At 48.3% G+C, this 23259-nt stretch overlaps 1 protein-coding gene across 3 annotated transcripts in view; it reads left to right on the forward strand.

Moving 5' to 3' along the window:
• The first annotated feature begins 1075 nt into the window (after window positions 1-1075).
• The window catches only part of PPARD (peroxisome proliferator activated receptor delta), a 32130-nt gene continuing 9946 nt past the window's right edge, over window positions 1076-23259 (forward strand). The window contains exons 1-2 of one of the 3 annotated variants that reach the window (XM_024200235.2): window positions 1096-1144; window positions 2197-2398. The gene's annotated coding sequence lies outside the window, so the exon portion shown is untranslated. Of the gene's footprint in view, window positions 1145-2196; window positions 2399-3566; window positions 3709-23259 lie in introns of all 3 variants that reach the window. The other 2 variants (XM_024200236.2, XM_024200233.2) reach the window with 2 other exon arrangements.

Consider the following 23259-nt stretch of genomic DNA (forward strand, 5'->3'; position numbering starts at 1 on the left):
CAACCCCTGTTCTGCAACCTTGCCCCAGATATATGCCCCATCGATGCTCTTCCTACCCCTTTAAGAAGCGTCCCATATAGGCATGCTTCTCTTGGATGCATCCACCACTGATGATTCACACTCCACCATGGCATCCCTTCTTGGTTCCCTACCGGGTAACACCCTGTGGATCCCCCCCCCCATATCTTCTATAGGGTATCGCGCCTCTAGGCACATCCTCTGTCATCAGCTGTGGCCAGCGCCTCCATTTTTCTGTGGGGTGGGCAGTTTGACTTTGGGCTGAGAAATAGCCCAACTGGTCGATAGAAGAACTCAGACCAGGGATAGGTGGACACAGCAACCTTTGCAGACCGCTGTACCTCTTGCAGGAGTCTGATTTGGCTTGCGGACTCCCAAGTTCCACCTCACTTAAAATCTACTTGCTTACAAAATCAGACCTAAAAATACAAGTGTCACAGCCACTAGTACTGAAAAATGGCTGACTTTCTCGTGTTTCCCATATCATTTATAAAATAAATCGATTAGAATATAAATATTGTACTTACATATCAGTGTATGGTATATAGAGCAGTATAAACAAGTCATTGTCCGTATGACATTTTAGTTTGTGCTGACTTTGCTAGTGCTTTCATGTAGCCTGTTGTAGGCAACTATCTAGATGAGCTGAGGTCCCCCCTGGAAGACCTCTGTGCACCCCAGGGGCAGGGGGACCCGTACCCTGGCTGAGATTGAGACCTGCTGCTCTAGCAGACTCATTGCCCACACACCCCAGCAGGCCTTCCTTACCCAGCATGCTTTGCTAACAGCCTACAAGTCCCATGATCCTCCTGGCATCTTTTCCCCGCCCACTCCCTCCTGCCGACTTTTCCGGCTTTGCCTTGTCCTGAGCGCCCGCCAGGGGGCGCCGGGCCCTGTTAAGGGCCGTGCCTTCTCCTGCAAGGAGAGGGAGGGAACGGGCTTGGGCCGTTGCTGTGGCGATATGCTAATATAGCCCAGGTGCTGTTGATTGGCCGGTTGAGGCTGGGCACGCGGTGGCGTCAGGGCGGATGCGTGTGACGTATTGGCGGGGGGTGTGGTTAGGAGGAAAAGTTCTGGGCTGAGCTGGAGCTTGAGGGGGGGTCGGAGCCTCCGCGTCCGGCAGCAGGTGAGGGGGGGAAGGGCCCCCGGGACCCCCCTGTCCTGAGCCCCACTGCGGGGAGGGGGATCCCTCTGCCCGAGACCCCCAGCCCCCCCCCCGCCTCCCCCCGCCCCCCCCCCCGGGGGGGGGACCCCTCTGCCCCCAGCTCCTTCCCGGGGGAACCCCTCTGCCTGACACCTCCAGCCCCCTAACTGCATCCCCCAGCCCTCTCTCCTGGGGGGACCTCTCTGCCTCTTCCTAGGGGGACCCTTCTGCCTGACACTCCCAGTCCCCTCTCTGCAACCCCCAGCCCCCTCTCCTGGGGGGGAGCCCCTCTGCCCCCAGTCCCTTCCCTGGGGGGACCCTTCTGCCTGACACCCCCAGCCCCCTCTCTGCATCCCCCAGCCCTTTCTCCCAGGGCGGGAGCCCTCTGCCCCCAGCCCCTGCCTGGGGGGACCCCTCTGCCCAAACCCCCAGCTCTCTCTGCGGGGGGACCCTTCTGGCCCCAGCTCTCTCTGTGGGGGGACCCTTCCCGGTGGGGGACCCCTCTTCCTGACACCCCCTCTCTCTGGGGGGACCCCTCTGCTAGCTGCCCCCAGTTCCCTCTGAACCCCTCTGCCTGCAGCTGTGCCCCCTGGAGTAGTGGGGGAGGGGGAACCCCTCTGCCTGCAGCCGCCCACCCCGGAGTAGGGGGGAGGGGGAACCTCTCTGCCCATAGCTCCCAGCCTTCTCCTCCTGTTGTCTCTGAAGGAGGAGTGTGAGGGAAGTGGGACTGGCTCCAGGAATGGGGCATTGAAAGGCAGGTGGAGGGTCTGAAGCGAGTGTCATCAGGTACAAGGTTCTAGGGGGAGAGGTGTAACCATGGTCAGAGCAGGGCATGGGAGAGACTGGATGCCTGGGTTCTATCCCAGCTCTGGGGCAAGGGTGTGATCTTGTGGCTTGAGCAGGAGACTGCAGACATAGGACTGGTAGGTGCCACTAGCTGTCTCAGTGACCTACCACAAATCTCATTTCCTCTCTGTGCCTTGGTTTTCCTGTCTATAAAATGATGGTGATGCTTCCTTATCTCTCTATTGTAGTCTCAACACACTTTAGAACTATATATAGAGATCACACCGCCCACCTATGAAATACAGCCATGTCTGGGGTGGGATCCAGCAGAAATAGAACAACTGTGCATCAATGCTACACAGATGTTTAGGACAACAAGTAAAGAAACTGGTATCTAGACGAAACTGCTTGTAGGTGAGGGCAGAAAAACAGCCCTTGCTTACTTCCCAGGTAGGCTGTGAATTTTAATTAATTGATTAATTATATGTTAAGTGCCTGGAGATTCTTGGATGGCAGGCAAAGGAATTTAAAGACACAAGACAGCCACCCAGCTTCCTAGGTTAGAGACTGGTTTCTTTCACCCCTCACCTCCTTACTCATGTATTGACTTAGTCTTGTTGCATCTTTTTTATTCCACACGGATCAGCTCCCAACTCCTTGCTGAAACAGCTGACTCCTTTGTATTACTGTGTTTGGCTCCACCTCCGAACTAGAGAGCTTTCCCCATCCAAGTGTAATAGCCGCTTTCCCTAGCAGAATTCCTCCTGCCTGACTGCAGAGGAAAGGGATGGTCAATCTGCCTTCCTGACCTTGCTGCTCTTTCGACAGCTGCTGCTGAGTGATTGCCCCTCAGATCATACAAAACTGCCCTCCTCACTTTCAATGTGAGGATCTCAAAGCACTTCAGACAGTAGAGAATTAAGCCTTGTAACCTTGATGTAGGTGTGTAGTACTATCTATTTTATAGATGGAGAAACTGGGGCATAGAGAGGTGAAACGGCAGGTGTCACTGTTAGTAGTAGAGCAGGGGCTAGAACCTGCATCTCTTGATTCCAATCCTGTGCTTTAAGCGCACAACTGTTTTTCCTCATTCTTATTATTAATAAAGCCTGTCTATTATTATTTTGTACGACTGTAGTTTAGTAGCTGAATTGCCTGCATTGACTCAGTCTACCGTGGCAGACTAAAACACCGTAGAGTGACCCTTTAACAGCCCATCTTGTCTGATCAGACAGGCACATATCTTCCCCTCTGACTGTCGTGTCATGGGCAGAGCCCTTGTGAAAGGGGCTGGCTAGATGGCCATGGAGGCTGAAGAGCTCTACTGTACGGTAGAGCAGGTACAAGAGGGGCAGTGGCACAGCAGACTCTTCCCCCACTCCCAGGTTCCCGCCAACGTACATCAGCACTGACCTGGAGGGATCGTCTTAGCGTGGAAAGGGAATTCAAGTATCTCTTAGTCCCTTGTTGATAGGGAGGCCAGTGGTGATGGTTCTTGGCACCAGACACCTGTCCTTTAGAGGCTGGTCTGAGACCCACCAGCTTCATTTTCCATTGGTTTTGGACAGCTGTCAGATAGTAATGATTTCTGGTCATTCCCCACCTGGATTTTGAACAGGTGACCCTGATGTGACCCTCCATATCCTGTTTCCAATTGCTGGAACCGACTCATCCTCCTCTCGGGGCCTGTTTTCTTACTGACGCCTTCACTTTCTCACACCGGGTTGAAGGCCTCCAGATGCAAATGTACTGAAAGCTGGGTGAGTTTCTTCCTTAACAGAGCCTGTCAACTGGAAGAATAGAAGAAGCTTTGGGGAGGAGCTGGGATGTTTGTTGAGCTTTCTTTCATGCTCTGTTGAGTTGGTGCAAGTATCGCCTTGCACCAAGTGGTGACTGGGCATGTCCTGACATTTGGCTGAGAGCAGAGCAAGGTGAACTAATTCTGAATATTGGTTTTCTTGTGTCTTTCTCTGTTGGCAGTTGTAGCTCGGACAGTGTCATAAGGTGTGTGCAGTCAGGGTGTGACTTGCATTCTGATTGACAGTATCAGCGCTGGGTCTCCTGTAGAGCTTTGTGTTACAGGGTCTGGGAAGGTTTTTACTGGTAGCCGAGATGAAGGAAGTATGCTTGGGTTCAAGGCACCTGGGTGTGTGATATTTATCTTACTACCCAGGAATAATAAAAATGTGCAGACTTGGACTTATGGTATAATTGTTTTCCCTTTTAGGAGGAAGCGGGAGGAATGTTCTGCAACCTAATGTCCTGTTTACAAAGACAATTTATTTTACTTAATTTTAGAATAGTTGCTACAGCAGAGGATTGGGAATCAAGATTCCTGGATTCTCCATTGTTCTGCCACTGACTCACTCAGCGACCAAAGGGCAAATTATAAGACTACAGAAATGTAGATTTGGCAGGGACCTTGAGGTTACCTTGAAAAGTGAAATGATACACAGAACGTTCATTTCACCTCTCTGTGCCTCAGTTTTCCCACCTGTAAAATAGGGATAATACTTACAGGGAGACTGAGTCTTAATTACTAAGTGTGAAGTACATTGAGATCCTTGCCTGGAGTCAGAACTACTGAACTACCTATTTAATGCCCTGTGCTGCTAATAGTTAATGGTAATTCTCCTTTAGGGGCTATACTTTAGGAAGACCTGAGGATTGTCCTTGCTGTTATGCAGTTCCAAGTGGTCATAAACTGCAGCATAGTAACAGCCATGAAGTTGTAGGTGGCTACGGATTTGTGACCGTATTAGGTATCATTCAAAGGTCTTTCAGACCTGACCAAGCAATTGCTAGCTTTCCTCTTTAAGCCAGCTCTCTCTTGATAACTGAACTGGTTTATTTGCAGGTACTTAGCTAGCTTGTGGTTCTTCTAATACTGAAAGATGTATTACTCTGAAATGGGGGCTCAGCTGAGCCCATATAATACTGGGAAGGGAACAAAGGTTCAAGACGCATCTATGTTCTCAGCATCTTTGTTTAATCTCAGTGTTGGTTATGAAACCCAGTTATTCTGGTGTGTTTAAAAATACGCCCTATTTTCTCTAAGTCCCCTAGTTCTGAATTGTTTATTAGCTGTTTTCTCCAGAACCTGGTAGCTTGTTGCTCCACTCTTCTATGCTTGGAGCGGTTTCCCTGTGTTATGATGCTATTTTCCTGGTAATCAGAGAAGCCCCTAGGTGCCGTTTCTCTATTGAATCTGTGAGTTTTAGCAACTTGGTTGCTCCAAATAGCCACTGGTAAGTGTAAATAGTCACCTGAAGAGTAAGATTAAGTATCGTTCTAATGCATACATCTTCTCACATCCAGTACTGACAGGACACTCCCTCAGCACCTGGGCTAAGGACCCCCCCCACACACACACACACACCACCTTCATGCCTAACATTTCTAAGAAGCATCAGTGTCTTTAATACCAACTCTCTGTTATCGTCAAGGTCCAGTGTATTCAGCCTGTAGTTTCTTATGGTGTAAGTCAGTGGTGAAGGTCTAATGAGTCTTCTAACATTACACCTGATCTCGGACCAATGACCTGTTGATATTTCAACTTAGAGAGCTATGACTTCCGTTGATGGCAGCTGTAGTACAATCCATAAAAACCATGAGTCTTTAATAAACATCTGCAACTGCTGAACAATTCTGTTCTTGTGGAAGGCAAAAGCCTGAGAAGACCGGGGTCATTACCCTAGAGTACAGTCTGAGCGTGCAATAAGGGTGCATATAAACTTCAGAGTTGTCGTTCGATCTGCTCCTGTTCTTCCTGTGGCATAGAAATAGCTGGACTTCATGCACATCAATGGTGATTTGTGTGGTGTTCTCTTGCAGTTTTCTTCAATTTGCAGCTCTTTGTGCTGGTATGGTAACTACATGGTAAATTTCACCAACAGGCAAACAGGGACAGCTGTTCCAAAGAGGTAACCCTTCCCTTTGTGTGCATGTGGTTTACAAAAACTTTTGCCCTATCGTGTTTTTAAAAAAACTCAGTGTGGGATAAGTGTGTGAATTATCTTTAAGATCTGCTCCATGCTTTTTGGAGGTCGTCTTAGTGTCTGCAGAATTTAAGCTTTCCCTCTTTCTTTAAGTCAGTTTCTATCTTTATGTTTATATAATTTTCTGACTGTTAACTTTATGGAGCTGCATAGACAGAGTGACATAGCCTGTCCCCACTCATCTCTGAAGTATAATGAAGACAGGCTAAAAATCGTTGTTAGCTGTTTCCAGTGACTGGAAGTTGAAACTAGACAAATTCAGACTGGAAATAAGATGTACATTTTAAACATGAGAGTAATTAACCATTAGAACAATTTACCTAGGCTTGTGTTAAGTTCTCCATCACTTGCCATTTTTAAATCAAGATTGGATGCTTTTCTAAAAGACGCGCTCTAGTTAAGCAGTAATTATTTAGAGGAAGTTCTCTGGCCTATATTATGCAGAAGGGTAGACTAGCTAATCACAATGGTCCTGTCTGTCCTTAGAATCTATGAATTTCACTGCATTTTAACAGAAACATCAGCTGTTCTGAGATTGTGGGTGGGGCCTGGGGTTGTAGAAAGAGCTTAGATAAACTGCTATGACTATTTTTCCACCACTCTGACTACTGCATCTACAGCATATATTCTTATATAACTGTCTCCGTTACATGGGACAAAAACAACTGAGTTAACTGCAGAGATGAAATGGGGTTTGTTAGGACATCATGGGACATGTGTTCTGAGAACTGTTGTTTTTTTTCCCCCTAGGCTTTTGAGTTGGCATGCAAAGTACAATGCAGTCACATGGCAACCAAAACATTGTGTGTAGGCTTGATTTCTTTCTGCCACAGCGCATATCATGGTAACTTAGCTGAACGGGCTGCAGTTTGCTAGTGTAAAACAAAATGTGAGTTTTCCTAAAGTGTGTGCATCTGTTTCTGCTGGGGGGTTTTAAGTATTCAAGACATGAGCCTCTAAAAATCTTTATAGCACGTGGAAAGGATTTTGTAATGATCCCATATGAGGTTTTGTTGATCATAAAGCCATTGTTAAACAAAATAGCTTACTGATGTTCACTGGTATCCTTTTTCTAAGATGCCACTTGGGATTTCTTGTTGACAAAACTGTGTTTATACAGTACATCTGTTGTGCTATGGGAAGTGTACATTCTGTGGCTTTTGAATTATGGATTGGAAATCTGCATTCTTAGAGACCAAGCGACTGGCAGTGGAGGCCTTTATTCAGTAGATCCAATTGCAGTTAGCTTCTCTATGAAATTCTTTAAATTGGGAAGGAGGAGGTCCCACATTCAGGACTGAGAGATCATTCTGCTGCCAGTGAAACTCTGCCTTGCTCTGAATGCAGAGCTGTGAGGGCCTTGGTTTGATTTGTGATTTGGATTGTTGTCTACCCAGGTCACAGCAGAGACAAGCTTGCTGAAGTTCAAGCCACAGGTTGGAGAGATCCTTGGCTAGGTATATAGCCAATTCATTGTAAGGTACTTAACCGCAGTGTACTTTTCAAAAATTACTTGCCCTTCTTGCAATAAGCTCTTAAAATCTTGGAAGTCATGGAAGAGCAGTAACGACTTCCAGAGTTAAGGATTAGCAGAGATGTCTGTTTAAGAGCTGATTTTTTTCCCCCAAAAAAGCTCTAAAATGCAATGGTAGATTACTTTGAAAATTCCTGTGCCACATCAGGATTCTGGCTAGAGTTAGTGGTGCAAATTTGGGGCCTTTGGGTCAAGGGACTATGAAATACAACTCCCTCAATGACTTGATTGTGATGTGGGTCTGTGTGGCACTGCTGAGAGCAAGAAACAGATTGCAAGGCAGAGAGGGGGGATGCTGGAAGAGCATGTCAGTTTCAAGACCACTTTTCAAAATGCTGTAAAACTTACAGGTGCATGAAAAGTGGCTGGGAATGTGGTATGCCACTTGAGGGCCTGTAGAACAGTTTGTGGGATGAACTTGAGGCCGTTTGGTCAGGCATGTTCCTGAGGTACAGCATCTCCCAACCCCCTCCAAATCGTTTTGTCAGTGAGATACTGAACCATATGCTGTACCAGTAACAGATGTCTGGAAGTTAATTGCTGGTGGCACAGTAAAGGAAGGGCAAGAGGCCTGCCGTGAATCATAATGTGTCTCTAGATACTGCGTTGTGCCCGTGTGTCACGTTTTCTGGGCTCCTGGGTAGCGATAACTGAGTGGGGTGGCTGTATTATGTGGAAAGTATCACCTTAATTCTGCATGTTCTGGCTTGCCAATGTTTGTGTTTTGGCAACTCTCACGTTCTTGAGGAGACCAGGGCAGTGCTGGAACTCCATGTTAACAAAGCTTTTCTAGGAGTGATGGGGATGGTTTGTGGAGATTTTCACCTCTTGTCTCTTGTGTGCATTTGGCTCAGGTTGTGGGATCATGAAAGCTGTTACCACCTGGTGACTGACATGTGATGCAAGTCAGATGAGTGTGTGGATTTACTGTAGTTCTAGTAGATGCTGACAGAACAGTTGGCATTAATTGATATTCTTGTTGGCATTAGCGTCTTTGAGGGAGACTTATTGTCTGATGGTTTGAGCAAAGAACTGGGAGTCAGGGCTCTTGGGTTCTGTTCTGAACCCTGCCACTGAATCACTGTATGACCTTGGACCAAGGCACTTAACAGCTCTGTGCCTCCATTTCCCCATCTCCAGAATGGGGATAATACCTAAGTCGCAGGGATGTTGTGTGAGATTTTACCAAGCGCTCTGTGCTTCTGGAAGGTGTCGTAGAAATGCAAACTGTCAGGAACATACACAGCGATGAGAATGATGTTATGCGACTGTTCTGATTGCCAAAGCTGCTTTCGCAGGGACAAGTTAACAGAAGAGCTGAAACTTTGGTCAAACGAAACCTCCACCCCTGTTTAAAAACAGGGGGAAATCCCACTCCCCCAGACAGTGTTTGGAGAGAGACAGCAAGAAAACTGCCTTACCTTCAAGCTCCCTGAGAGGGGTTTTACACTAGTGCATATAACAAAGTAGTTAAAAACCCTCTCAGGAAGTTTTGTAATTGACTATGTCCATATCCTTATGGCAAACATTAATGTGCTTTTTCTCTCCTGTGGTTTGAATGGAGACTAAGTGAACACTGTGGTTTTGTTCTAACAATTTCAGTCTGTACATTCCCTGGCCCCACTAAATCATCTTTCTTTGGGTACAGGCATAATCAATCCGTGTCAGCAGAGCCCTGAGAATGGGGTTTAGCTGCTGCTGCTGCACAGGATATTTTGGTAGGGTCTACAAAATCAGCAGCCTTTTTTTTAGGTGAGATGAGTGTAATCTCAATAAAATCTACAGTCTGATTTCCTCATTTGCTAATGAGTGCATAGGACCTAAAATTGGGGCATCTATGGAGGAAGAGAAAAGAAGTAGCCTTACCTTACAGGATTTTGTTGGGCCACACAACAATGGTGACTGTTAGGGCAAATGTCTTTGGGACTTGCTGGCGAGTGGATAAAATTGCCTGGTTTGCTCATGTAACTGATGGAACCAGTTCAGCAAGGTCAAAAATATACAGTCTAAAAGCTCTTAAAATGGTGACTGTCTTGGGCTTGTGAACTAGTTTTTATTGGGCTGTTATGGGGCCTGATCCTGAGAGTCACTGTCCATCTACAGTCATAGGGAAATGCCGGTACTCAACACCCTCAGGAACAAGCATGTGTTTAGAGAGTAAGAATGGGAGTCAGGACTCCTCCTGTGTTCTATTCCCAGCTCTGCTACTTTGGCCTAGTCTCTTGTCTGCAGCTCAGTTTCCCCCATCTGCAAAATGGGGTTAATGTGGAGCTAAGATCTCTTTGAGATGCTTGGATGAGAGGGTCCGGAAATGCAGAGTGTTCTTGCTATTGCCCAGCACTTGCTGTGGATGAGTTAGCGAGGGCAGTGCTCTAACTGTGGTACCTCACATGGCAGTTTTTCACTCGCCACTTCCCAGCTTTTCCATTCAACTTGCTGCGCTTGTCATGCTCTGAATCCCCTGTTTGCCTCAAGAAATGTTGCAGCTTTGCTTACTAACGCCTCTCTGTCTTGTTCTATAATTACTGATCTTGAAACCAGATCCTTCAGTGGGGTCCTTTCAGATCTGTGAGGACAAGAGGATTGTAAGCAAGCCAGTGCCTCGGAATAACACATGAGGGGCCAGCAGGAACTTCAGAAAGTTTGTTTGGTTCAAAATATCAGTTTTGTTGTATTCCTGGAGCCCCTTAGAGACCCCTCTTCCTTTCACCTCTCCCAAGACTTTAGGGAGAGGCAGGCATATGGTCCTCAACAGGTCTCATTGTTGCCCTCTCAAAGAGGACTATAGCTTAAAGTATGGATGCTAAAATTTGTAAAGCACTTTGAATATGTGATACGCACCATAAATGTGAAATATCATTATAATTGGGGCTGGGGATTTATGTGGCTAGGTGAGGGAGAGGTGATCCCCCCCCGCCCCCTTCTTAGGAGTGAGGGGAGGGCTCATTTACATTTGCAAAGTGCTACGTATAAAGTTGTGAATGTATTATTCTTACGGGTGTTGTAAAACTGCTGTCACTGGGAGCTCTGTGGGATGCTAGCCCTGTGACAGTGAGCTCAGTCCCATGTTGCCTAAGTCGTCATCGAATCCAGCGGGGAGGGCATGTTGCTTTTTTTGACTCGCTGACTAACACTGTTGGTCATACGCAGTGTGGGGTGTACATCAGTTTGTGAACAGACGCTGTAGAGAAATTCTCTGCCTCGCTGCTAGCGCTGTAGTTGGTCGAACGAATAGGAAGCACTGGAGAGACTGTGCTACCAACTGGATCACTTGGCTGCCTGTGCATTCCGGCACCTCTAACTAGACAGGAGCTCCCTGACCATGCCATGGAATTACTAGGGGACTGTTCCATCAGCACAGTTAATTGAAGATCTTCTACAGCATTGATATTTCTCTTTATTTTCAAACACTGTTAAGAACCCTGGTGCCTCTAGTCCAGGGGTTCTCAACCTTTTTCTCTCTGAGGCTCCCCTCGACATGCAATAAAAACTCCAGGGCCCAGAGGGGCCTTGGGGCAGGGGCCTTGGACATACACGTAGTTTGACTTCTATTGGGGGGGGGCAGGGGCCAGCGGGGCTTGAGCCACCTCCAGATGGCGGGGTCCAGGGAGGAAGTACCACTTCCACTCCCTGACTCACCTCAGCAGGCCACCCAGCCCGTCTGTGTTGGGGCAGAGGGGAGAGGAGGTGCGCAACCAAAATTATAACTCAAAGGTGCTTAGCTCAAAAAGTTTGAAAACAGCTTAGGGTGCAGGGAGGGGGTAGTTAGGGGCTGTGTGCAGTCACGGGGGTAGCTCAGGGTGTAGGGAGAGGGTTATTAAGGGCTGTGCGCTGGGAGGATTCCCCTGCGGTCCCTGTTCCCGGAGGGGCCTGCCAGCCACCGAGCTGGATCTCCCAACCCAAAGGGATTCTTACCAGCTGCCTCTGCAGGAGCAAAGGGGGCCGGCTGCTGAGGAGCCGCTTCAACCTTGGGCACCAGCAGGAGAGGAGGGAACACTGCTGCTGTCTGCTCCATGGCACCAGCCAGAGCAGCAGCTGCCCAGCTCCGACCTGGCCAGGGGACTGGGAGAGGAGATGGCGGGGTGGAGCTGTCCCCGGGACTGCCGTGATCTTGCGATGGAGTTTTGGTGGGGGGGATGCTGTCCATGGGCTCAGGGCTTCTGCCCCACAGGGAGTACCAGGTCTTGGGGCTTCAGCCCCGCGGGGGGTGCTGGAAATCGGGGCTTCAGCCGCGGGGCCCTGTGGCCCCATTGAAAGGGCTCGTGGACCCCTAGGGGGCTGTGGATCCCCGGTTAAGAACCGCTGCTCTAGTCGAACGCCTCTTCTTGGCAATGTCTCTCTTATTCTGGATATTCCGTCTCTGTTCCGCTGAGACAGAACTGCCCAAACTTTCCATCCCGCCCCTTTCGCGCTGACTGCTCGTGTGGCCACGCTCCTCATTGTGAGCAATGTTGTCGAGCACAAATACAAGCAGCAGCGAGGCTACTATTGAAACTGTATAACTGCTAATAGTGGCCCAAGCAAAGCCCTACTCTGTGTTTATAAAGAGGGACGAGACTGTGTTGCTGTCTAGTGGATCAAGGGACAGGGAGCGGGGACTCCTGGGTTTTATTCTTGGGACCGCACTAGCTTTCTTCTTGCCTTTGGGCAAGTCCCATAGCTACCCTGTGTGTAATATGGGAATAAACAATAACATTTGGAAACGATTTACTCCCTTGCATTTTCAAAACTATGCCACTATTAACTAACCCTCCCCTCTCCCCAGTGGAGCAGCGAGCGTTATCCTCACTCTTCACCACACACGAGTGAAGTGAAGTGACTTGCTTCTGAGCCCATTCAGCAGGAGGTTGGATAAGAACTTGGAAGTGCTGGATTTCTCACTCTTTGCTTGCTCCATTCACCCACAATGCCCCTCTGTACCACTCCTTGTAACAGGGGTGTTGTGAAGCTCAGTTTAATATTGGAGTTGAGTTCCTGGGATGGAAAGTGTTTAGAGATGGACAAGGGGAAATACTAGACTTTTCTAGTAACCACCCTCTCAAGATCTCGCAGTACTTTATACTCCTACATTACCCTTCCCTAGGGTTAATTTATTATGATTTCACAATTGCAACGGGGACTTCTAGCCTTGGCTGTACCGAGGGAATGCTTGGACTGCCAAGGCTCTTTTAACCACAAGGCAAAAAAGTAACTTCTGGCAAGCAGTGCAGTGGAATGTGTTTCTCGTGTCTGCGATCGTGGGTCCAAGAAGTCTTCTCTCACCTCCTGCCAGTCCAGGAAACTCATTCAAGAGAAGAGAGCAAAGAGCCCTCTCAGGAACCTGTCCACTAGCTTCTCTCAGCCTGGAGGGAAATGTGATGTCAGGGCCTTGGTGCCCACGTCAGTTCCACTGTGAAGGAGGAGAGGGTCCAGCGTATTTCACAACTTTTCAAAGGAGTCTTTCAGGAAGTGGGTGAATTTAAATGAAATAAAGCAAAACTTACATCAGATCTGTGACTCATTCTGGGCAGTATATGCTCTGACTGAGTGAGGAAAGCTGCCCGTGCCCCATCGTCAAATGTGTCTGAATAATTGGCAGTAACATGATCATTGCTGTGTAGGCAGCTCCCTGCTTCTTCCTGTCTAGGCTCGTGCTTCACGACAGCCAGATATAAACGTATCATAAAGCTGTACTGGGGAGAAGGTCAAAGAACTCGAGTGCACTTGTGGATGGAGAAGTGACTTTGCAGTTTCTTTGACCCCCCCAGTCTGTATGCGCTTGTGGCAGATTGCACTGGTGGTCGCCCTCTGCAGAGGAACAGGTTCGAACACAAACTCACAGGCTCTTCTGAAACCCCTTCAACATCTGGGCACAAGTGTAGCAAGTTAAGGAAAGAGTGAGAGCTCTGCTGCTGATTCTCTTCATTAGCTGAGCATGTGACAAATGCTGCATGGTTTTTTTTTTTGTTTTTTTTCCTTTTTCTTTTTACAGTAACATTAAAGGGAGACAGGTGTGGAGATTTCTGTCACGAGTCTCTCTTGTACACATAGTTGGATTTCTGCAGCGGCAGTGTTGTCTGGTGATTGGAGCAGGTGACTGAGCGTTGGGAGCTGGGGTTCAAATATCAGCTGTTCGCAGATGGTGTAAACTCCAGAAAAAGCTTGGAGCAGGGAGTTGGGAATTTCCTGAGTTCTAGCTCTGCCACTTACTCAGACTTGGACAAGTCACGTGCGGTGATTTCTTTGGAAAGGTGCTGAGCACCCGTGGCACTCATTGAAATCAGTGAGAGTTGTCGATGCTTGAGGCCTCTGAACAACAGACCATTAACTTTCTGTGCACCGATCTGCCCATCTATAAGATGGGGATAATGCTGACCTATTTCCCAGAGTTCCCTGGTGAAACTCGCTCCCATAATGTTTGTAAATTGCTTTGAGATTCCCTCAAGAAAAAACACCATATGAATGTAAAGAATTATTTTTCTTGACGGGCTATGTTTGGCAGCTATTTCTTAGCTCTTAAGTAGGGTTTTAACATACCTCCTCCTAGCATGTTATGCTGCCATTGGTAGGGTGGAGATGTCAGCAGTTCACAATGTTTGTGCTTGATGTACAACAAAGTTCATTGCAGATTTTCAGCTGCTTGTCATGTCTGGTCTGTTCTTTTAAATATCTGTGATGTTATGAGCAAGAGAGAGCACCCAAAACTAGAATAACTTGGCGCTTACAACTTAAAATGTCCCAACAGATTCTTTTAAGGACTGAAAACTTGACATGCCAAGTAAGCTTTGTCTCTAGAGAGGGCTGTATAATGGAAATGCTGATGGAAGGAACAGTTCTAATGATTGCCACTCAAGTGCCCTCTGTTGCAATGTGCAACCTGCATGCCAGTGACTTCCAAGTAGGTGAAAGGGGTGACGCATGCTAGACTCTGCTGAGAATTCATTAGATAACGAAGGCGGTGTTCTGGGCTTTCAGGACTGAAAGCCAACATACAGCAGTTTTGTGTTTGTCCATGCAGTTTTTTGCACCTTAGTTACCTCTCCTGAGTCACCCTGTTAGCTTAAGGGAGTTTATTTGGCTTTTACAACTCTGTGTGCAGAGAGGCAGTACATGTTAGCATGGTGTAAAGGTTTTATCAGCCTGGGATAGGCATCTTATTCAATGGACTTCAAATCATCATTAACGAGTGCCAGCCAAACCCTTTTTATTCCACCACACGCCATTATGGACTCGGTACGTGCCATGTGTGGCAGAAACAACTGTCTTATAAACACTTCAGAAAAACCAAATGACACACACTACGTGTGTTGTTATTGTCTTATCCTAGCACCTCGGAGCCCCAGTCCTGGGCCAAGGCCCCACTGTTCTTGGTTGTGTGCAGACAGAGGCGGCCTCTGCCCCCAAAGAGCTTACAATCTAACTACACATGAGCTCCTTATGACCCTGTGTGGGATCTTGCTAATGGGTTTTGTTTGATTCAAATGAACACAAGTGCCAGCACTGGTTGGCTTCTGTTTTAAACACGGATTCATCATGTAATTCCTGGGTTGCTCCTTAGTGTCACGGAAGGAAATCTCTGCTGGAGGAGGGGAACTTTCCTGCTAGCTCTGCTACCCAACAGGAGGAGGTTTGGGTCTGACGTTGTCACTGGGCTGTGGCTGGAGCCCCACATCAGTGGGGAATGGGGATAAGGAGGGACCTGGACTCTGACATGGAAAGCAGTAACGGTGACTTGCCAGGCATTACATCTAACGTACGTATGTGTTCTGTAAATGTTTGAATTAAAATAAATGCATACACCGTCAGGCTTGTCCTCCTGGATGGAAACTCATTTGTGTTGGGGTCTGCCTCAGTGGGTGCAGAGAAATTGCCTGTTGGTTGAGTTCATCAGCAACAAAACGGTATTGGGAGGACTTCGGTCATTAATTGTCTTTTAAATTTTCAGATGACGTTGTCATTATTACAAGCCCTTCCTTGCCCCCGTCGCTATGACCGCCGACCCTCTGGCTTCCAGCACTTTGTGTGTACGTGCCTGTATGCATGTACCTTTCTCATGGTGACTTGCAGCTGATGCATTGGTTTAATGTTGGAGAGAAACTGGGACGTCACTCCATTCTTCCTCCTACGCTAGGACACAAGTGACATGGGCACTTCCTCATTGAACTTCCAGCTACTGCGAACCTAGCCACAAGATCTGGATGCTAATGAACTGGGACCAGCCTTAAGCCCACGTTTGTGAGCTGCAGTTACTAACTACCGGGGTGAGAACTTAGTCCAGTTTCGAGTCAATGGCAGTTTTGCCGTTCACTTCAGCGGGGTCAGGATTTCACCCTGGGTGTTGGAAACTGCTTCCTCTATGTTGGAGCCCCCTCGGACCTTTCTGAATAGCTTATTGCTCTGTGGTGGTGGAGTCCCCCTTTGATGGGTGGCCAGCTGTGCATCAGCATCTGTTCCCCATGTTCCATGCCCTGGGCACAGCTGCTTCGGGCTGTCTTTGTGCACATTTACTCTCCCGTTAGCTGGCTCTGTTCCCTGTTATTATGTTTGTTTCTTTCCTTGGTTTGCCCTCTGATTTACCCTTTTGTCTTGTGCCTCCCTCTCCTTGCTTTGTACTGTTTTGTGGTGGTGGCGGCGGGGGGGGGGGGGGGGGGGGGGGGGGGGGGTGTCCATGGGTGAGTTTGCATGTGCTATTGCAGCTTAGTTGAGACTCGCTGGAGCAGAGGAGAGACGCTTGGGCCAGTAGGCTTGTACCTGAGCCCGCAGCCTTGTACAAATAGGAGGTGCTCCTGTAGCTGAGTGCTTCAGGGGCTGCTGTGAAAGCAGGGACAGAGGGTGATCCACCTGCTGCTTTAATTACAGCTACAGGAGCATATTTGAATTGGAGGGCGGAGGGGAGGCTTGGCAGATCAGGGGTCACGTGACTTTCTCACCCTTTGCTATTTTAACTGGGTTTGTGGGGCCCCCCACCTCATCCCACAGGCTAAGAAGCAGCTTTGAGAGGAGTCTGATTCCCCAGAGAGGCTCAGGGAAGATTAGGAAGTAGTCTTGAGTTGAAGGTTCCTTGGAGACTGTGCGGCCTTCTCATAACCCCCGCCCCCCATTTTAGTACTGTGCCCTTGTGTAGTTGTTTATGTAAAATGGGTTTGTTCTGATAGAGGGGAATCTTCCCCCGACTATGCCATACCCACCTCCCGGGCCTAGAATCCCCATCTGCTGGTTGTGATACTGCAATGGGAGCATATTAGGGCTCCGCCCTTGTCACCCTCCCACCCCCAAGTTCTTTCCGGTTGTGCTCTGTGTGCTCAGAAGCTAGACAGACACTAGCGTGACTGGGTGTCCGTTGTATGTAACTTTCTCCCTGGCTTTAATCCTTCCCCCTGGGAATAAACAAGTCCAAGGGATCTAGTCAGGGGATGACTGGGCTGTTACAGGTTCCCTAGTTACTTTATCGCGCTTTTCACTGCCGCAGCTATCAGTGTTGCAGAAGTGAGCTGTTGGTGTGGCACTCGTCTCCTCTATCCAGGCAGGGAAGTGGAAGAGAGGACCGGTTTCTGTGTTGCACTGAGCCAGGTAAAACTTCCTCAAAGCCTGAAGTTAAAATTGCAGTTCTTGGAGAGAGTAACTTATGCTGGAAAGAAGCTGGAAGATGTGGGGGAGTAACTGGATTTTATTTGCTGAAAGTCTTTGTAATCCTAAATCAACAGTCCTATCAGCCAACACCATCCTTTGTGCTTTGAAGGGATTTCGTTCTGATTGTCCTGTTGCCTTGGGACCATCTACATAAAGCATCTTTGGAGATGGAGACAATTGTCATCAGGTTGTTGGGTATTAAGGCCGCAAATTAACTTTCGGGTGTGTGGTGGAAGATTCCAGTGCTGAGAGAAATCGAGAAGCTTGCTACTTTTCTCGATTAATTTAAGCAGACTTTGGCATCTTTTGCATGGCACTTCAAACCTTGTGTCTGAACCTTTCAAACTTGAGTGCCTAAAGTTAGGCGTCTAAATCTGTATGTAGGTACCTAAATAAAAGTGACCTGAGTTTTCAGAGATGCCGAGCACCTGCACTGGGACTCATGGCTGCTCAGCGCCTCTGAAAATCAGGTGACTTATTTGGGTGTTCTACGTAAGGTACCTGCATCTGGGGAAAAATTGGGCTGTGATTCTGTAAAGCTGGCTGGAGAGGCAATTCAAGGGGAGTGGTGGTTTGTGTAGTAGTGCTTAGGGACTTTGATTGGGATTGGGGCGCCGCTGTGTTAGGGGCTGTGCAAACATAGAAAATGACCGTCCCTGCTCCAAAGAATTTACCTCAAGTTTTCTGTTGCTCAAAGAAGTGAGAACTCTGTGGATTTTACCCCTTCCCATGGGAGGTTATTCCATGGAAGGGGTAAAAGATCTCGCCGTTGGGGAGCTTTCCTGGTGTTCTGCTTAACTCTGGCATCAAGGGCCCTTGTTGGCTCTTAAGATTAGGCCCTGTTTAATCAACACCACGTACCGAATGTGAATCGTCTGAGCAGGGCAAACGCTGGGCACCTGTGCAGTGTGGAGGCAGCTTTTGAAGCGTCATCACGTTTGTTTCTTAAGCCACTTGTGGCAAACATGCTTAAATATTTTAATGAAGCAACCTCTTCCTTAACGGCTTGGATACTGTGGCTTCTACTTAGTGTTGGGGAATGTGTCCCACTGATGGCCCTCTGACCATGGGACAGGTACAGTATAGGCAGCAACACAACAAGCTGCCCATGCTAGCACATGACCTCTGGTTTTTGTGGCCCCATCTCTAGAGACGAAAGGGGACTTCAGCATCTTGGTGGTTAGTTAGCCACCTAAGCTGTGTGATGTGGACACAATCCCCTGGGAACTATGTAATCCAAGTCTTACTTTATCCTCATCACCCCCCTGTGAGGCAGGGCAGTGCTATTATCCCTGTTGTACAGATGGGGAACTGAGGCAGAAAGACACTAAGGGTATGTTTACACTGCAGCAAAACACCCAGGGCTGGCCCATGTCAGCTGACTTGGGCTCAGGCTAAAGAGGTATAAAATTGCAGCGTAGACATTTGGGTTGGAGCCTGAGCCCGGGGACCCCACCACAGAGGAGGGTCAGCCTGAGTCAGCTGACATGGGCCAGCCACGGGTGTGGTGTTGCAGTGTAGACGTATACCCTAAGAGGGACTTGCCCAAGGTCACAAAGGGAGTCTGTGGTGGAGCAGGGAATTAAACCAGGGTCCCCGGAGTCCCAGGGTAGCATCCCAACCAGTAGGCCAACCTTCTCTATCACTAGCCTGAGCCTCGCCAGCTCACTTCATAGAGGCCACCAAGCAGCCAGTCCCCCACTAACCGCACAGCCACGTAGAAATCGGTTTTTCTATGTTGTTGTGCTCTGCTCGCCGATCATTCAAAACATTTCACAGCTCTCACTCTAGCTTTGTGCTCCTGCGCCCCTCCACTTCCGTCACTTTGTATTGATTGCTTCTCTGTTAACAGCTGCTTTCCTACTTACCGCGTTCGCTTTCCTTTGGATGCTGTTTGGCTTTACTTTCAGCCAGTGAAATTGCCGAGGTTCTTAAGTGCGTCCTCTTTCCAGTAAGAAATTAATCCCTATTTTTATCTCCCTTGGTAATTGTTTAGAATGCAGGGAAATGATGACGAGAAAATACAGGAGTATAAATAATTCTGTGGCACTTCCACTGATCAGGTTAAAGAGCTCCTGGCTTTTGCTGATGGGCTATAATAATATCAGAATATTATTACATAGCACTCATATAGGCATTCTCTGTATGGATCTCAAAGCACTCTTCGGGGATGGGGTCAGGAACGTTGGGCCCATTTTACAGATTGGGAATATGAGGCATAGAGAAGGGAAGTGACTTCCCAAGGTCACACAGCAGATTATTGGCAGAGCAGGGCCTAGAAACCAGGTTGTCTTAGAGCACTAAGCACATTACTGGGAGTAATTTACAACTTCCCCATACGTTTCACCTCTAGGCTGGCCGTTCATATCCAGCCCCGACTGATAATGACCAAAAATTATTCTCAGCTCATCAGTGGCCTTTATGAAAATGGTTTCATGGGTCTCAGCGGCTGGGTCCATATTACAAAAGCTGCCATTGCAACTGGCAGTAATTGGCGGCAGAGAGACCAAGAACAGCATGGGCTGTGGAGACTGATCTATCTTCAAACCTAAAGAGATGGTGTCCCTCCAAGATGCGAAATCCTGTAGGGAAGCAATGTGGGGTGAAGCTTGTAATATCTTTCTCTCTACATTTCCTGTGCTGTGGTTAATCAGTAGACTTCGGACTTGTCAGTTCAACCCCTTTCACTATCCTAACATTCACCCCCCAAAACCTCCAGGAATTTGGCCTGTGTTGCTCTAGGCAAAACTGGCCCACTTAAAGCAATGGGTGAAGACGATGCTGTCCCTGATTCAGAGTCTAGGCAATGCCTACCCAGAGCAGCCAGCTATCAGTCCTGTGCAATATTATTTTACTGACTGCCAAAAGGTGTGAATTACTGCATGCCTAAAACCCATCTGGAGGAATGTGGCAGTGTTATTCCAATGGCAACGTACCGTGAAGATGATGAAGCTAATGGGAACTACATAGACGTTTGGTTTAAAATAAGTCCTCTATGCTTGCCCTCCCAGATGGGTCCCAGAGACAAAAGGTAGCTAATCAAAAGTTGAACAATACGCTTGTGTGTGGGTTCCACTGTAGACTATTTGCTTCTCCTACATGGACTTTTCCTCCCAGCCCCCCACCAGATGTTCCAGGCAACAGGATTTTCCTGAAGCTTGTGCATTCATTTATAGATAGATTTTGGGGGGAGGAGGGTGTGTGTGTGTGTGTGTGTGTGTGTGTGTGTGTGTGTGTGTGTGTGTGTGTGTGTAGAGAGAGATGGGTATTAAATAAAAAAAAAAAAAATTCAGCTCCTTGCACACAAACTACGGTGAATAGTTTTCCCTCCGCGTGTACCACATCCTACCAGGCGGGTGTGCCAACAATAACACCACATGTGAATGGTCCCTCAGTATTCTTGAGGAGGCACTGAAAGGGAGCTCTCTGCACTTGTTTAAGACTGTACAGTATTCTGTCTCTCTGGCTCCACTGGAAACGAAAATGGGGTAGTTATGCTTACCAGGAGCCTGGAATGTACCTTCCCCAGACGCTTGAAATGTATCGGTGCATAGTGCTAAATCCCTGGGGGGAGAGAGTTCAGACTTTGCTATCAAAGCACTCCTGCCTTCAGCATCTTGCAATTCCTAGATTAGGGGAACTCTCACTGAACAGGGACTGTAGGGTCCGGGACTCCTGCCTGGGACTTGTGCTCCAATCAGCAGTGCAGGCATAGAGCTTGATGTGCATTTGCCTTCATGCTCTAGTTTGACTTGTGATCTTTCAACACCATCTTGGGCTTCCCCTGTCTCTCAGAACTTTCTCCTTGCACGTGAGCTGTGACCTGCCCCGTGCTGCGAGGTCCCATGTAAATAAAAGGAGCTGGATGCAACCCAAGTGCACCAGCAGTGGAAGAAGGGTAGTGTGCATGGACATAGGCACATCTCCCAGGAATGTGGGATCCAATGAGCTAAGAGGACTAGCAGAGGGGGGAGTGAGGACAGGACTGTCTTGTTTCCTTACTCCAAATGAATAATATGCCCAAGGCAATGATAGCATGAACCATATACAGCATGGGCAGCGTCAGGGCAAGTTTGCTTCTACTGCCCTGCCAGTGTGTCTAATTGTGCTCTGGGAGGGTCACCGCTGTGGGGAAGGGGAGGTTCAGGCTCAATGGTCTGTCTAATCCTTGGCTTCTGCCAAGGTCTCGGCAAGGGGGGGCTGATTAGTGCCAATTCCAGTGATGGGCTTTTGTGGTATGGCCACCTAGGACCTGGGCTGAGATCCACCAACTCACTTCCCGCAGGCCACCCTGCTGCCAGCAGATGACAGCCTACTTTCGAGGCTTGTCTGTGCACAGGAGTAGCACTGGTTTAACTTGAATGGGTTTAAAAATCAATGTAGTTCAAGTGATGCGAAGCCCCCTGGGGACACTCTTTCATGGATGTAAATGGTTCTATGGTTTAACTTATGCATGTAAAGTTACCCACTCAGGCCAACCTGAGGTAAGGTTTCGATTGGCTTGGGAGAGTCCACATCCTGAGTTGCACCGGTGTAACACAATCGGTTTGACAATGACACTTTAGCTGAAGCGGTGCAACTTTGCATGTAGACCAGGCCTCTGTGGGTGCGCCTACGCTGCAATAAGAAACCGGTGACACTGAGTCTCCGAATGTGGGTCAGTTGACTCGCTGTGTAGCCGCTCGGGCTAGAGCCCGGGCTCTGGGACCCTGCCCCCTCATTGGGTCTCAGAGCCCAAGCTCCAGCCCTGCAGCCCAAGTCAGTTGTCCCAGGCTAGCCATGGCCCTTGCATGGGGCTTTGATTGCAATGTAGACGTACCCTGTCAATGCTGACCTGGGCTGGAGGATGAACGCGTTTGGGATACGGAGCCTATGTCCTGAACTGTCAGGGCTCGAGTCCGTTTTGACTTTGAGACCTAGCACTTGACAAGAGGTGGGGAGTGGTGTTTGTGCACAGCTGTTAAAAACCTGCCTAGCCAAGGGGGCGAAGTACCTCAACCTTAGCTACTGGGCTGGCGGTGGAAGAGGTACCTGAGGTACGGATGATGCACGACTTACTCTTTTGTATAACTTTGTGACTATGAGATTCGTGTGGCTAAAGGAAATCTTAGCCCTTGCCCCAGTGTGTCTTGGAGGAGATGGGGGCGTCAGAGGGAAGGGGAGGCGAGGAGCTAGTTTGCTAATCCTCCCAAAGGAAGACCGGGATTAAGACACTAGCTGGACTGTACAGCAGATTTTGTCGCTATTAGACCTTGTGGTGGAGTGCGGCTCGGCAGCTGCATGGAGCAATAGGAAACTATTTAAATGACTGATTTTTGGCAGAGCAAGGGGGGCCAGTTACAACATAAATGAATAAAAAGAAACATGCAGCCATAGCAATGCTGTAACTTCTCGCAGCATGATTGAAACCAGTATGATCCCAGAGGCCCACAGGAGGCTGTCGCCCTAGCAAGTAGCCAGCAGAGAGACCTGCGGCGTCTAGCATTCAGCTTTTGGCTGGCAGTGTCTGTTGCATGGGGCACTACACTTGTTTCCCTGTCCCTCTCCTAGTAACATCATTAAAGCTGTCAGCTTAGTGGGTGTGGAAGGATCAGACCTAATGAGTGGAATGTAATATGTTCACACAGACCTTGTGATTCAGTGGACGGGGCATGGGACTCCCAGCCCTGCCACTAGCTCCCTATGTGACCATGGGCAAGTCACTGCATTTCTCCGTGCCTCAGTTTTACTCTCTGTTAAATGGGGTTCATGATACTGGCCTTCCCTTGTGAAGTGCTTTGAGAGCCTTGGAAGGAATGTACAGTATAATCCAGAGTAGTGGTGACCTATTGTATGCCTTCCTATTCTCCTCCGGCCTCCTCTGTTTGCGCCTGCCTGTAAATATAAATGAACTAGGCAGTAGCTCTGGTGTAATTCCTTCATCTTGGCTGCTGTCTCAGTCCCCGGCTTCAGCAATGTTGTTCTGGAAGGACCCAATGTGGTGATACGCCCAGCTTCTGCCCTGCAGCTTTGGATAGGATTCTGCAGAAACGTGGATTGCTCTGGCCTACTCTCGTGCCTGATTTGGGCAGACGTACAGACCAACAAATGTATAATTATGCTGAAGGCTTCTGGTTTACTTTCCCCTTTCTTCTCTCACCCTCATCACATAATCATTTTTCCAATGGAAG

The sequence above is a fragment of the Terrapene carolina genome, unplaced genomic scaffold (assembly GCF_002925995.2).
Source record: "Terrapene carolina triunguis isolate 2854851 unplaced genomic scaffold, T_m_triunguis-2.0 Scaffold604, whole genome shotgun sequence".
Lineage (NCBI taxonomy): Eukaryota > Metazoa > Chordata > Testudines > Emydidae > Terrapene > Terrapene triunguis.